This window comes from Mytilus galloprovincialis, chromosome 5 (assembly GCF_965363235.1).
Source record: "Mytilus galloprovincialis chromosome 5, xbMytGall1.hap1.1, whole genome shotgun sequence".
Classification (NCBI taxonomy): domain Eukaryota; kingdom Metazoa; phylum Mollusca; class Bivalvia; order Mytilida; family Mytilidae; genus Mytilus; species Mytilus galloprovincialis.
The window spans coordinates 58,871,576-58,887,288 of NC_134842.1; the positions used below are offsets into that span (position 1 = coordinate 58,871,576).

Here is a 15,713-nt window from a genome sequence, read left to right on the forward strand (position 1 = left end):
TCTTTAAAGAATAAATTCTCCAAAACTACTCAATGGAAATTTAAAATGTTAAAATCATTTTAAAGCTGAATTATCACTCCTTCTTAATCTGTAGATAAATTTATTTTTTAATCTCAAAATATGGTTCATTAAAAAAAGTGGTCTTCCAACTTGGATGAAATTGGCACATTCAGGTCAAATGGTAGAACAAAAAAATGTTTTTATCACTTTAATCAACCATTTACAAACTACGAAACTGTGTCTCAGATTTTCGATATATGCCATCAGTAAGAATATATATTGATTTAACTGCTGGGTGCCAAACCTTATTTAACCTTTCATCTTTGGACACCTATAAACTCAAACCAAAAGGGGTACCCATAAAGTTTTTATTAATTTTTTTACTAACAATTCTCATAAAAAATTGTTCTTGAGAAATGACCTTAAAACTGAATTTCCCTCTTAAAACCCCTATAAATGCTACATAAATACAAAAATTCCACTGAGAACACCCAAAGGAGTGTTCTGACACCATTATTTTATCAATAAAACCACACACTTTGTGTCTTTGATGCTCTAATGCTGTAAATTTTGCATTATGTGTAAAATGACCAACACTAACTTGGCATTTGGCGGGAGTTTGACGTCACAGATTTGACCAACATCTATGATGTAGTGATTAAATATAGCCAAAGCTCCGCCATTGTCCAGACAATCTAATATAAGAGAATAACAAGAATGACCAGCTGCATTCATCAATATTTAACATCATTATTATCACTATAAAGAATGATTTTCATTTGTATTTGAAAAAGAAATATACTATGAATTAGCTAGAACATTAAAATTATGCAATAAAAGACATGTTCAGGAAATCAAGACTATACCCTTCCTGAAAATAGACTGTTTATATATGGTGTTTATATATCTCAACTTGTACGATTCGCTAGCGAATTGCAGGATGAGAATTGTTGGATAGCTTGACACTAGTGTTTGTAACAACGTATTAGATTTTAGCGAGAGAAATTTATGTATTACTGAAAAATTATTACACCAGGGTTTTCGATATCACAAACTAGTCAAAACATCTACTAAACTTTATCATCGGTATAAGGAAATAATTCGTAAATATAACTCAACATACAGACATCTTATACGTTCCGGTATTTCACATCCAATCTTTTATAGTAATATTCTTTACAAAGCACAAAAATGTAATTATTCACCTCAAAAGCTTACAAAACCTTTAAACAGACTTATTAAGAAGGGACATAGCTACGATACTGTTGTCAGTTCATTAAAGATTGCATATTTTGGCTTTAATATTGATTCACTTATAGGGTCTTTGCATCGGAACTAAACACACTTATTTAAAAAAACAGTTGTTGGCATGACACGGGTTATGTTCTTCTCATATATTTTATGATAGTATGATACTAAACCCCTAACGGGAGGGATTGTGCCTGATATTCATATGATAAAGACATAATCTTTCAATCAGTTTAATTGAGGTCTGGAACTGGCATATCAGTTAACTGCTAGTAGTCTGGTCTGTTGTTATTTATGTATTATTGTCATTTTATCTATTTTCTTTTGTTTCATCTTCTGACATCGGACTCGGACTTCTCTTGAACTGAATTTTAATGTGCGTATTGTTATGCGTTTACTTTACTACATTGGCTAGAGGTATAGGGAAAGGGTTGAGATCTCATAAACATGTTTAACCCCGCCACAATTTTGCGCCTGTCCGAAGTCAGGAGACTCTGGCCTTTGTTAGTCTTGTATTATTTTAACTTTTACTTTCTTTTGTATAATTCGGAGTTTAGTATGACGTCCATTATCACTGTACTAGTATACATATTTTTAAGGGGACAGCTGAAGGACGACTACGGGTACGGGAGTTTCTCGCTACATTGAAGACCCATTGGTGGCCTTCGGCTATTGTCTGCTTTATGGTCGGGTTGATGTCGCTTTGACACATTCCCCATTTCCTTTCTCAATTTTATGTGCCACATGATTTTTGAGTTTTATGGAATCAATAAATTTCACGTAAATTTAAAATTGGTCAAAATGCCTAAAGTCCCAACAGAGGATTCAGACATGTCCTTCTTTTCCATATATATATAGTTTTGTTCATTTTGGTTAGATTTTTTCCCTTTAGATTTTCTCCTTTTCATATCTTTCCCTTTTCTCTGTTTACTTCCATGTAAAATAAATTACTTTTGTTGCAATACACATTCCTGATACAATGAGATAAGACCACATTATCTATCTTGTGGTCAGGGATTAACAGCTGGACACTGGTATCAACAGATGATTGACATATTCGCTCCTCCGAAATGCCAATATGTTTAGATTAATTGCCATGTGCTTTAATTTACATAATAGATATAGGAAGATGTGGTGTGAGTGCCAATGAGACATCTCGCCATCAAAATAACAATTTAAAAAAAGTAAACCATTATAGGTCAATGTACAGCCTTCAACACGGAACCTTGTCTCACACCGAACAACAAGCTATAAAGGGCCCCAAAATTACTAGTGTAAAACCATTCAAACGGGAAAGCCAACGGTCTAATCTATATAAAACAAGAATCTTTAAAACAGATATCCGACGTATTTAAATTTGAGTATATGTTGAAAACTATCATTTCGATAACCTTCAGAAGCACAAAGATACCATTTAAATAACGTTTTCTCTGTTTGTGTTCAGTATTCTCGGTCCTCGTATCTTTCTGTTTACATTCACCAAAACCCCGCGGAAATCTCACATGCGTAGGTGCGTTTTAAAAGTCATGTACGTTCGTACAACAAAGTTTACATTAAAAATTATATAATTGTCCCAAACAAACAGCTGTCACGGATGCAAAGAGCTATTGGAGAAACAATTATCTCAGATGGTGCCATTAAAACAAAATACATATATGGTTTGGCGATATCTGGCCACAGCTTTTATTCATAATATGATAGATTCATATAATATATAATATATATATATATATAGATAGATAGACCATAGACCATGTATATGTAGATAGATCTATGGTCGGTTACCCGAAGATAATATGGCAACCAGGTAGATAGATAGATATATATGAAGATAGATATATATGAAAATGTAAAGATGCACCGTGGGATACACTGGTGCTTTAAGTTTAGAAAACACCGTGGGATACACAAGTGTAGTCTGTATTATCCAAAAACCTAAAATTTCATAGTTAACATTAAGATTCTATGCAGCGAATTCTGCCATTTACGGGAATATATTTATGATGCACAAAGTTCAAATAAAAGTCACTTTTCTCAACAGCAAACGAGTTAACATCATCAGTCAAATCTGTATCACCACTATCACCGACACAAACCTGAAAAATAAATACAAAAGAGCAGTATCTTGTTCAATAAAAAGGAGTGGGAGGGCGGGTTTTCAAGTTTACCGCTTACAAAATTTAAACAGCTTGCTTGCTGCGATGAAATTCTAAAAAGGACTAAATGACGTCACAGAATATAACGTCACACATGTTGGGTAAATCTAAAACATGAAACACAATCCGTGAGTGGCCCCGGCGATAACTGAATTTAAGTCTATTAACTTAAATTCCATTATCTCAGATGGTGCCATTAAAACAAAATACATATATGGTTTGGCGATATCTGGCCACAGCTTTTATTCATAATATGATAGATTCATATAATATATAATATATATATAGAGATAGATAGACCATAGACCATGTATATGTAGATAGATCTATGGTCGGTTACCCGACGATAATATGGCAACCAGGTAGATAGATAGATATATATGAAGATAGATATATATGAAAATGTAAAGATGCACCGTGGGATACACTGGTGCTTTAAATTTAGAAAACACAGTGGGATACACAAGTGTAGTCTGTATTATCCAAAAACCTAAAATTTCATAGTTAACATTAAGATTCTATGCAGCGAATTCTGCCACATTGACGGAGGAAAACAGAGACTCTGTCAACCGCCATAAAAAGGGCGGTTCGCTGCAAAGCTGTGAACCAGATATGAGATAACTACAGATAGGTAGATAGATAGATATTTTTATTTAACGTACAACTTGGTACATATATATATTAAATAATCTAGATAGATAGATAGATATTATTTAACGTACAACTTCGTACATATATATATTAAATAATCGGTAGATAGATAGCTATTTTATTTAACGCACAACTTGGTCTATATATATGATAAATGTCGAGATAGATAAATAGATATTTTTATTTAAAGTACAACTGGTACATAATATATGTTAAATAATCTAGATGAAGTTTTGTGAACAACTGTTCAAAACATATTTACCTACACAGATAAAAATACTTACCAAAACTACAGCAAACCACAAGATAGTTGATTGTATTTGTATATCATAAAATATAGTATATTATAGTATATCAACAAATAATATAAAGATGTTAAGAATTCATTTCATAAGCAGGTTAAGGGTGACAAGTGAAAAACATCTAGTTGAAAAAGTTCTGGTCTGATCGAAAATCATAATATTTTATGTAGCAACCCGACAGCTTATTATAACGGCAATAAATAGTTGTAAATTCTATAGCAGCACCAGTCCATGTTTGCATTGGTCTAAATTGAAACAATCCTTACTTAAGAATGATGAATCTCACACTCCATCTGATCATGTTCTTCATCTCATTGGCAAAGACCCACTTTTGAACTACCTGTGTCAATCCACTACAAGTTTATTAAAAATATGTTGGATCCTTATAGTTTCATTATATATTCTGAGTTAACTTTTTAACATGCGACAAATATGCCACCACAAAAATGCATTTCTGTGGCTAGACCTAAGTCAAACCCATCTGGAGGATGTCAGTCTGCTACAAAAACATACTTACTATTGAGGATTCTACTATTCAAACATCAAACATTAAAAATCTCCTACAATTGTGTCCGACAAATAGCTAAATGGAAGTATAGCTACATAGTAATAAGAATACAATTTAAAGCATAATAAATCAAGAAAAATAATAATTCTTCTGTAAAACCCTGTATTAAGTGTCAGTATTGGATCTCCAACCCATTTAATAATCCTCCAAAATCAATGAAAGGACAGCTTCAAATACACTGAATTCATACCAACACAAGATAAGAAAATATTGCTAAACTACAGCATGACTCTGGCCTGGAGTGTTTAATACCTTCTTAAAAACTCAAACCTCAATTTTGACACACATTAAATTACTAAAAAAAAAAAAAATATCCAATCCTAGTAAATTAGTAATGTCACAATTTTTGTTGAGAGAGATACAAAATGTACAAGTAAGCAATACCTTAACAATTCATAAAGAGATAGGAAATGTATTCAATAAATCAACTAGAGAACCGAACTCATGAAAAAAAGAAAGACTGTCCTCTCTGATACATGGTATGTACGGGTGGTGTGGAACTTACAAATAAACGGTTACTAAAGGTCTGAAAAACTGTAAAAATTTCCTTGGGGTAATAGCAGGATAAACATCTGCAGTTGGGGCCAAGCATCTGAAGCAATCCCTCTAAAAACCAGAAATGGCTTCATCCATAATGGCTTTTTTTTTTTTTTTTTTTTTTTTTTATTACTTTTTTCAGATATTCGCATGGCGAGGGGTTAAACAAGTTTTTCAAAATCTCAACTAAATGAAGAAGAAGCAACGCACAACAATACGCACAGTAAAAATCATAAAGAGTCCAATATCAGAATAAGTAACAAATTAAACAAAACAAAAATTGAAAATGACGATATTACAAAAATCAACAAGGGACTACGAACAGTTACTAACATGCCAGCTCCAGACCTCAATTAAACTGTTCGAAAAACTATGTCTTGAATATACGAAAATCTAGCACCAACCCGTCATGGGGGTTTAATATCATATCACCATAAAATATATTAGAGAAACATAACTCTTATCATACCTGCAACTGGTTTAAAAATAAAGGAGTTTTAGTCTGATGCATAGATGTGCAAGTGAATCAATATTGAAGCCAAAATAAGCCATATATATGCAGGTAACAGTATTTCTACTTTATATAAGTTTGCTTTTATGTTTTGTTAGTTTTTGAGGTAAAAGCTGATATTTGTCTGTTGTAAAGTGTATTACCATAAAAGATTGGATGGTCAATACCTGAATGTGTAAGATAACTATGTAGGAGTGAAATTCTTATAATGTAAACGCCCATAAATACAAAGCAAGAAAAACTAGATCAACTCAGGCAAACGCAAATTAAAAGAATGACTATGAGAACCCTATACTAGAGTCTAAATCCATGTAAGCAGAAACAAACATTTAGTATAACAGCAGCAACCACTCTCTCTCTCTCTCATCTTGGGTTTGAACCAGGTTGCCCAAATGAAACCTTATTTCCATTAAAGGACAAGGTGATTTGAACTTGGATATCACAAGAAGGCCTATATTAATCAAAGTAAACCTGGTTAAAGTTACCTGTTAGGACATCCAAAAGTTATAAAGGATGACCTGTGTTACACAAAAAACAAAACACAAACAAGTGCTTAACAACATCTAGATACCCTCATAATTAAAAGCATAACATTTCAAATAGTCCCAGCATTCATGCTAACTGTTACTGAAATTCAACCGGTACTATAATTTCATAATAAATAACAACCATAATTTGGAATCAACTGTTGCCAAGCAACCAGTAGGGCCAATGATTTATGCAAATGAAAAGTTCCTGGTAATGCACCAGCCTAAAATAACAAACGGCACCTAAACATACAGTGTACGATACTCATAAATTGGGCAACTTCTAGAATTCCCAGGATGAAGATTGCAATACATTCTAGACTAGTATATATATAAATTAAAGCTGTTTTCGACACCTAAATACTAAAGATTTTTAACGGTGGAGCAGACTGCAAGACAAGCTGTAAATAATTACTTAGTTTGTACTAGATTTGCTAATATTACATGTACATATCCGTTTAACTGCTACTGACAAATTTAAATTACACAAAACTTGAAATAGTCTCATTTAAAAGTTGATTACAAGATAAAACCATTGGACCCCCTTTTTCCCTTAATATATATATATATAAAAAAAATTTAATAATAATGAAAATTTCCCACACCCTGAGACTGGTTGGTAGGGTTTGTGGCAAACAGCAATAAGAAGTCTGTCCTAAATTAGTGATCAATAAATATACACTTCTATAAACTTTTGTCCTTTAAATTGTGGTACTTTATTGCAAAATCTGTATTCATGCAGTACATGCATATCTGATTTTTTTTTTAATCAGGTTATTAAACAAGATAAATATTATAATGTTATATAAATCGATAGCGTCCTCCTTTCAAAATGTGATAAATACCAAACAACATTTAAAAGTTTCAATGTAATATATTATATAACAATTATATAGAATGTAACCTCATATTTACGAAAGTTTTTTTTATTTCAAACACATGATGCGGCATCCCATCATTGTAAGGCCATATAAATTTGTAAAAGTAACACATTCAGCAATTTTAAGTTTAGAAACTGAGATATAAACGTTACACAAATCTTTTCAATCTAACCCATAAGATTAGAAAAAGTTGTCTTAATCTATATAAATATGTTTGTTATATGTTGTAATCACATGTACATTTTGTACATGAAGGGGTTTAACTTAAAAGTATTATACCGCTTTTAACTAGTAAATCTGACGATTACCTGAAAAATTCTCAACTGGATCATACCAATGCAAAGCTCTAGGGGTTGGCATAAATAACATCTGATGATGATTCAATGTACAAATGTATGTGACCAAAGGAGTTGAGTTAGTTACGTGATGAGTCGTGAATCCAGTCCAGTCTGGTAACCCATCTTAAAAACTGGTGTGTCCTTGTTGTCCAAGTCTCTGGTCCAACTGTTACAACCCTTGGCCGTGTTCTGTGGCCGAGCAAGGTCTCTAACTGATCTACCAATCAGTGTGCTACAACTCAACAAAAAGTAAATATAAGTTCCACCATGCTATATAGCATTGACATAACAAAACCAAATGACTGTACAAAGAAACAATAACAATTAAAAATTACGTATACTCATACATGTAGTTGTGTCGATAATAGTTACAATAATTTAAAAAAATTAATTCAAAATTAGTATATAAACAGATTTATATATTTATTAAACTTAAATCCATTCTCAGTTGATAGTAACATAGTGTAATATTAGTATATAATTGAGTTATTACAACAATAATTCAAGCTGTGGCCTGTTTACATATGGCTAAATTCTTGATTTGACTGAACTATTCATACCATATCGACCTAGTCTAGGCTAGAGAGTAGTAGCAACTAAAAAATGTATACATGTCACTGTGATGAACGACTCTTGACAATTTTAAGTACACAAATGTGTAGGTACACGCAAAATTTATAGCCGGATATATACAGATAATGATAATATGGGGACGAAGTCCCCAATAACAGTAGAAAATTCAATAAAAAAAAAAATTCGGGAAAATTTCCCGAATTTTTCATTGTACTAATGAACTCAAAATCGTTCAATTTTTTTTATGTCATGTTTTGAAATCCCGGACCTGCGCAGAAATGTACAATATACTTCCTTTTTCCGGTCTCGTTTGTATGAAACTTTGAGTAAAATATATATTTATCAGTCTAGTATAAAATAGGAAGAAACGCGCAATACCAATTTCATTTTTAATAATTCCTTGATATGAAAAAACGTTACCTAATGATAGCGTTTCTTTGTTTACATTGCATATGACGTCATAATTTAAATAACGTCACAACTAAAATCCCTAACAACAGAACCAAACTCGGAAACGTTACGGTATTTCCGTTTCTTTTTTTTTTTGACAAATAATTAAGTTACAAAAAAATAATTCATACAGACTTCGTCCCCATTTACAGGTAATGCCTGCCTCATATTATTTGCTTAAATCCACCAGCAAGCTAACATTTAGCAATGATTTCTTTGGCTACTGCTTCTTAACTCCGGGTATGGTCTCTGTTCAAGATTTTCAAGATTTTTGTTTATTTGTATTGAACTTCCGGTTACGAACCTGGGTCCTTCGCCCCAAAGAGTACGTCCCTTTTACGTTCATATCCTTTCATGGAATATTTGCTGTATATGTGCTATGAAAGATCTAGATACACAATTACCGATGTATACTCTCTTAAGGAAAATTTACTTTTAATTCGGAAGTTTTCAGGAGTTCATTAAATAACACCTGCCCCACAACACATAATCATTAAAGACACGTTACTAACCTGCATGATCTGTTACAGCGCAAAATACTATTTGTTAGGCTTACCCATAGGCACTAGACGATCTGTCAATACTCAATTTCAATAGTATAAGATATGGGGAAAAAGTAATATATAAAAAAATTAAAATAAAAACAAATTAAACTCGTCGTGCATCTAATTTTATGTAGAAATATACCAATGACGCATGGTAAACATGATTATAATCTGCAAATCTTAGGACAATATTGCATCTAATTACTCACACTTGTAAAAATTAAATAATTATAAAAATGAAAACGAATAATCCATTCATGGGACCAATTTCTCATTCAGTCTTTGCATGTGCTCTCCACGTGGCGATGCAATATGGTTAAAAAATGACGATCGATAAAACGAATTCTTTCTAAGATTACGTCTGATAAACATTAGAAGCATGAGTCAAGTTATAACCATACAAATTCTTACACTAGTTTACTTTACCATTTCAATTTTCAAGTTTACCGCTTACAAAATTTAAACAGTTTGCTTGCTGCGATGAAATTCTAAAAAGAACTAAATGACGTCACAGAATATAACGTCACACATGTTGGGTAAATCTAAAACATGAAACACAATCCGTGAGTGGCCCCGGCGATAACTGAATTTAAGTCTATTAACTTAAATTCCATTATTTTAATAAAAATATCAATCTTTGTAAGATTGTTCAAATATTTATAGTTTTTCACTTGCTTTCCATCACGATATAATTAACGAGACGTTTTTTCAAACACAACCAAATCACCCACCATGACAGCATTTTGTCCAATCACAGAAAGGATTTTCGAGCATGCGTATTCTGTTGCCAGAGTTAAGCGTCTTTAAGTTCAAAGGGCACAAACCGAAACTATACCGACTACGTCGGAAAAACGAGAAACGAGAAACACGTATAAATGACATAAACAAACGACACCTACTGTACATCAGATTCCTGACTTAGGACAGGTACAAACACTTGCAGCGGGATTAAACGTTTATCATAAGTTCATTATCAAATTACTCCGTGTTGTGATGTGATAATGACTTTGGGATTTTTTTAAATTGTGCAGAATAATATTAACTTCAAAATTATGTGATAAAAAAAATCTTAAAAAAAATCACTGTTAGACTGTAGTGCTACCCTACTGGAATATTTTGTTATGAATATTGACTCACTCATAGGGTTTTTGCAGCGGAAATAAACACATTTATTTTAAAACCTGTTGTTGGCATGATACTGGTTATGTTCTTCTCTTATATGTAATGTAGGGATTGTACTTGATTTTCATATGATGAAGACATAACTTTCCAATCAGTTTAAATGAAGTCTGGAGCTGGCATGTCAGTAAGTACTAGTAGTCCTTTGTTAAGTTATGTATCATTGTAATTTTGCTTTTTTCTTTTGTTATCATTTCTGACATCGGACTTAGACTTTATTTAAACTGGGTTTTACTGTGTGTATATTTTATGTTTGGTTATTCTACATTGGCAAGCGGTATTAACATGCAATGTGTTTTCATCTGGTCGGGCGGAGCATCAGTTTCAATTTGTATATGGACAGTCTATTCGAAGATGTGTGTGTTAAGGACGATTGCCGTTATGCTTATTTTTTTAGTTAAACATGTTAGCAGGCGCCCAACCGTTCCCTTACCTATAGCTATAATAAATCATAAAAATCAATTGAAAAAGGCTTAACTGATCAGATGGATACAAATAGAAATACATTTAACGAAAGCATAGAGTGAACGTGGACGAGGAATTTGTAAATCCCAACAACAAAAAGACACTAAGTACATATCTGAGAGTACTCGCAGTTACTGACAACAAGTTAAAAGCCCAAAAATACACATCCAACATTCGAATGAAGAGTCAGAGAAAACCATGACCTTGTGCAATGCCAATATAAAGGTATCAACAGATGGTAGAGCCATGAATAGATATATGTACATAACAATAGTGGTTTAGTGCGTTGTGCATAGTGCATGAAGATTTGGTACCACGATATCTCAGTAGCTTGAGTTCGAATCCCGGCGAGGGAAGAACAAAACATTTGCGAAATTCAAAGCAAATTTACAGATCAAACATTGTTGGGCTGTCTGACATTATAATTTACAAGTAATACAAAGATTTCATTCATTCAAATCCAAAACGTCACAACATACAAGGGCATAGCGATCGAGTTGTGATATATAAACACCGTAAGAAAGTGTCAAAGAAACATCATCATAAAAAAAAAAAAAATGTTTTTGCTTATGTGGTTTGTCTGTTTGCGTTTTTGTATTTCTTTGTTGACATATTTGTTTGTTTTATAGTAATTAACATTGTAACAAAATAGTAACTGATGTACCACTATTTTTGACAATTTTATCTTTTATGTCTGTTTGTTTTGTTCACACATCGTTGTCAATATAATTGAATTTTATGCAACTCTCATATAAGTGGTAAAGCTAGCTATAACACCAGGTTTAAACCCCCATTTTATTACATAAGAAAATGTCTGTACCAAGTCAAAATTTTGACACTTGTTATCCATTCATTTGTTGCTATGAGCTTTTGATTTTGCCCTTTGATAAGGGACTTTTCATTTACAATTTTCATCGGAGTTCGGTATTTTTGTTTTCCTACTTTTTAGTTGTATAATATTGCTTTCCTGTTTTAAAAAGACAAAAAACCGTACGGTGACATATAGTTGTTAATCACGGTGTCTTTTGGTGTCTTGTGGAGAGCTCTGTCATTGACAATCATACATTGTACCTCACCTTCTTATTTTGATATGTTAAATTTATTTATATTTTTTCTAGTCTCGAAGTGGTTGACGTTTAGAATGGGCAGTTGTGACAACGTTGTTTGGGAGGACTACATGACGTGCCTTAAAGTCCACAAAATAGCGTTGAATTGATGTAATTTTGCGAGGTTGTCACAAAGTGGTGGCTACATTGAAGAGGGGAGGCAAGGGGGTTCCAATAACAGAAAAACAGTAAATTGATTCGGCTTATAACAGATAACAAGGAATTGAAAAGGGTCAATAACAGATAACAGTAAATGAAATCTTAAAATCAGTCCGGCTCAGGACCAATACAGTAGATCTAATTATATAACTGGTTGCATGGATCTAGCTAGGCCTTAACTAAAGAGACACACATATATTCACTTATTTACAGGATATTTTGTCGAGAAATTAAATTGTAGCTTTTAAAGACACATTATTATTTGCAGCGACAGTTCTGAGCTTCCCTTTTCACTATGTGAACCAGTTGAAAAGCTTTTAGAAATGATAGTCAGGGTTCTTTGTCATGTAAATACATATGAGGAGGAGTAGCACTTCTAAATGTGAATGCTAAAATCAAACGATGTTGTGTAATTCCCACAGGCAATATTTCACTCACATGCTCAAACAAGTGATACAAATATACTATTTTTGTATTTTGTAAACAAGTATAAAAGGAGGTGTGGTATAATTACCAATGAAACAACTCTCCAACAGAGACAAAAAGACACAGAAATTAACAACTATAGCTCATCAAACCGCATTCGACTATGAGCAAGATTTTAACGAGAGAAATTTATGTATTACTGAAAATAATTACACCAGGGTTTTCGATATCACAAACTAGTCAAAACATTTACTAAATTTTATCATCAGTATAAGGACATCATTCGTAAATATAACTCAACATGCAGACTTCTTATACGTTCAGGTATTTCACATCCAATATTTTATGGAAATATTCTTTATAAAGCACAAACATGTCAGTATTCACCTCAGAAGCTACAAAACCTTTAAATAGACTTATTAAGAAGGGATATAGTTACGATACTGTTGTCAGGTCATTAAAGATTGCATATTTTGGCTTTAATGTTGATTCACTTATGGGGTCTTTGCAACGGAACTAAACACATTTATTTAAAAACCAGTTGTTGGCATGACACGGGTTATGTTCTTCTCATATATGTTATGATGATATGATACTAAACCCCTAAAGGGGAGGATTGTGCCTGATATTCATATAATGAAGACACAATTTTTCAATCAGTTTAATTGAAGTTTGGAGCTGGCATGTCAGTTAACTGCTAGTAGTCTGATGTTATTTATGTATTATTGTCATTTTGTTTATTTTCTTTGGTTAAATATTCTGACACCAGACTCGGACATCTCTTGAACTGAATTTTAATATGCGTTTACTTTTTTGCATTGGCTAGAGGTATTAGGGGGGGGGGGTTGAGATCTCACAAACATGTTTAACCCCGCCGCATTTTTGCGCCTGTCTCAAGTCAGGAGCCTCTGGCCTTTGTTAGTCTTGTATTATTTTAACTTTTACTTTCTTGTGTACAATTTTGAATTTAGTATGGCGTCCATTATCATTGAACTATTATATATTTGTTATGGGGCCAGCTGAAGGCCGCCTCCGGGTGCGGGAATTTCTCGTTACATTGAAGACCTGTTGGTGACCTTCCGCTGTTGGCTGCCCTGTGGTCGGGTTGTTGTCTCTTTGGCACATTCCCAATTTCCATTCTCAATTTTATCAATACCGCATAGTCAGATATAAAAGGCCTTGAAATAACAAACGAAAAACGAAAAACAATTCAAACGAAAAATTTAACAGCCTAATTTATATACAAAATAATGTAAAACAATTGGAAAACAACCAAATTACAGGATCCTGACTTGGGACAGGCACATACATTATATGGCGGGGTTTAGCATGTTGGTTAGTGCCAAACCCTTCCTTAACCTTGGACAGTGGTGTAACAGTACAACATAACGTTTATTATTTGGTGATTTAATTAAAATTATATACGGTGTATCAATCCATATGATAAGTTATTGTAAAAGTTATAAGTAAATTTTAGTCAAATTTTATACACATTGTTATTTTTATAAATCATGATTTGTACAAAAAATGTGTACAAAGTCAAAATACAAATTAAATTTGTAGGAAAAATGTGTAAAAGTAAAAAAACAAACTATAATTTGCACAAAAATGTGTACAAAGTCAAAATACAAACTATAATTTGTACCTTTTTTTTGTACAAATTATACATCTAAAACATGTTCACAGACAATGGAATTTATTACAAAAAATAACAAAGAATTAAATTACCCCATAACAGCATTACAGTCAAATCTCTTGCCCCCCTCACTGAATTGTTTGTCGGGTTAGTGCACAAATACTGGTGTTATCTGGCCCCTTTACGAAATCAGAAAAAAAAACATAACTGGTTGTGTTTATTATCGATGCTTTCCTGTTTAAAAGAGACATGTTAATTTTCATAGTTTTTCTAGTTGACGTTTTGAAAGTAAAGTTGTGACAACGTTGTTTAGATCGACGACAGGACGTTGTATTTATGTAATTTTGCCATGTTGTCACAACGGTAAACTACGGGACGCCGAATGGGACTCTTGTGGTTTTGTACTCGAAAATCAATTTTGTACGGACAAAAGTGAGTTTTGTTCAACAAAAATGAATTCAGTTTAACCAAATTTGTAGTATACTACAAATTTAAATTTTGTCATACAAAATTATCTTTCAGTGGACAAAAGTTACTTTTGTCACGACAAAACAAAAGTCATTTTTTGTATCACAGACTTGACTTCTGTTACCTCATTTGAAAATTGGGAGACAAAAGTCAATTTTGTATGCAAATTAGTTAAGTATGAATTCTGTGAACTAATTTGCATACAAAATCGACTTTTGTGACACAAAATTGACTTTTGTGAGACAAAATTGAAAATAAATGAATTTTGTCTCACAAAAGTCAATTTTGAAAATTGAATTTTGTCTCACAAAATCAAATGTTGTCTCACAAAAGTCAATTTTGTCTTCCCATTTCATCACAAAATAGACTTTTGTGAGTCAAAATTGAATTTTGTCTCACAAAAGTCAATTTTCCATGTCAGGTAACAAAAGTCTATTTTGTATGCAAATAAGTTTATATTTGCATACCTTTTTGACAAAATTGACTCTTGTCATGACAAAAATGAATTTCATCTACAAAAATGAATTTTGTCATCACAAAATTGAAGTTCTAATAAAACAAGTCTGTATCACATAGTTTTGTAAGACAAAATGATTTTGTGATGACAGAATTGAATTTGTACAAAACCACAAGAGTCCCATTCGGTGCCCCGTATAAACTACTAAATCATGATGTTTTTAAATAATTGATGCAAGCTTTAATTTATTTTAGTTTTAACATGGATAGGCATTATAATCGTGATTATTTTTGCCCGAGCGATAGTGAGGGCTAAAATAACACAAATATAATGCCTACCCATGATAAAACTACAATAAAGTAGTAGCTTGCATTAGTTATTTCGATTCTGAAGAGAACAATTAAGGTAATTTCTATGTCCGATAAGTATAAGTGTAAAAGCGTTTGTGTAGGCTCTTACATGAACCTCCCTTTTTTTGTTTGTAAAGAAGCAAACGGCTGGCACTATGATTTTTCAAAGGGAGGAGTTTG

At 32.5% G+C, this 15,713-nt stretch overlaps 1 long non-coding RNA gene across 1 annotated transcript; it reads right to left on the minus strand.

Moving 5' to 3' along the window:
* Positions 1-2,902: 2,902 nt before the first annotated feature.
* Positions 2,903-8,421, minus strand: LOC143076142 (uncharacterized). Its single transcript, XR_012978542.1, has 2 exons — positions 8,280-8,421; positions 2,903-7,951 (listed from the first exon to the last, which is right to left on the minus strand). It is a non-coding gene; the product is annotated as an uncharacterized LOC143076142 (long non-coding RNA).
* Positions 8,422-15,713: the final 7,292 nt, after the last annotated feature.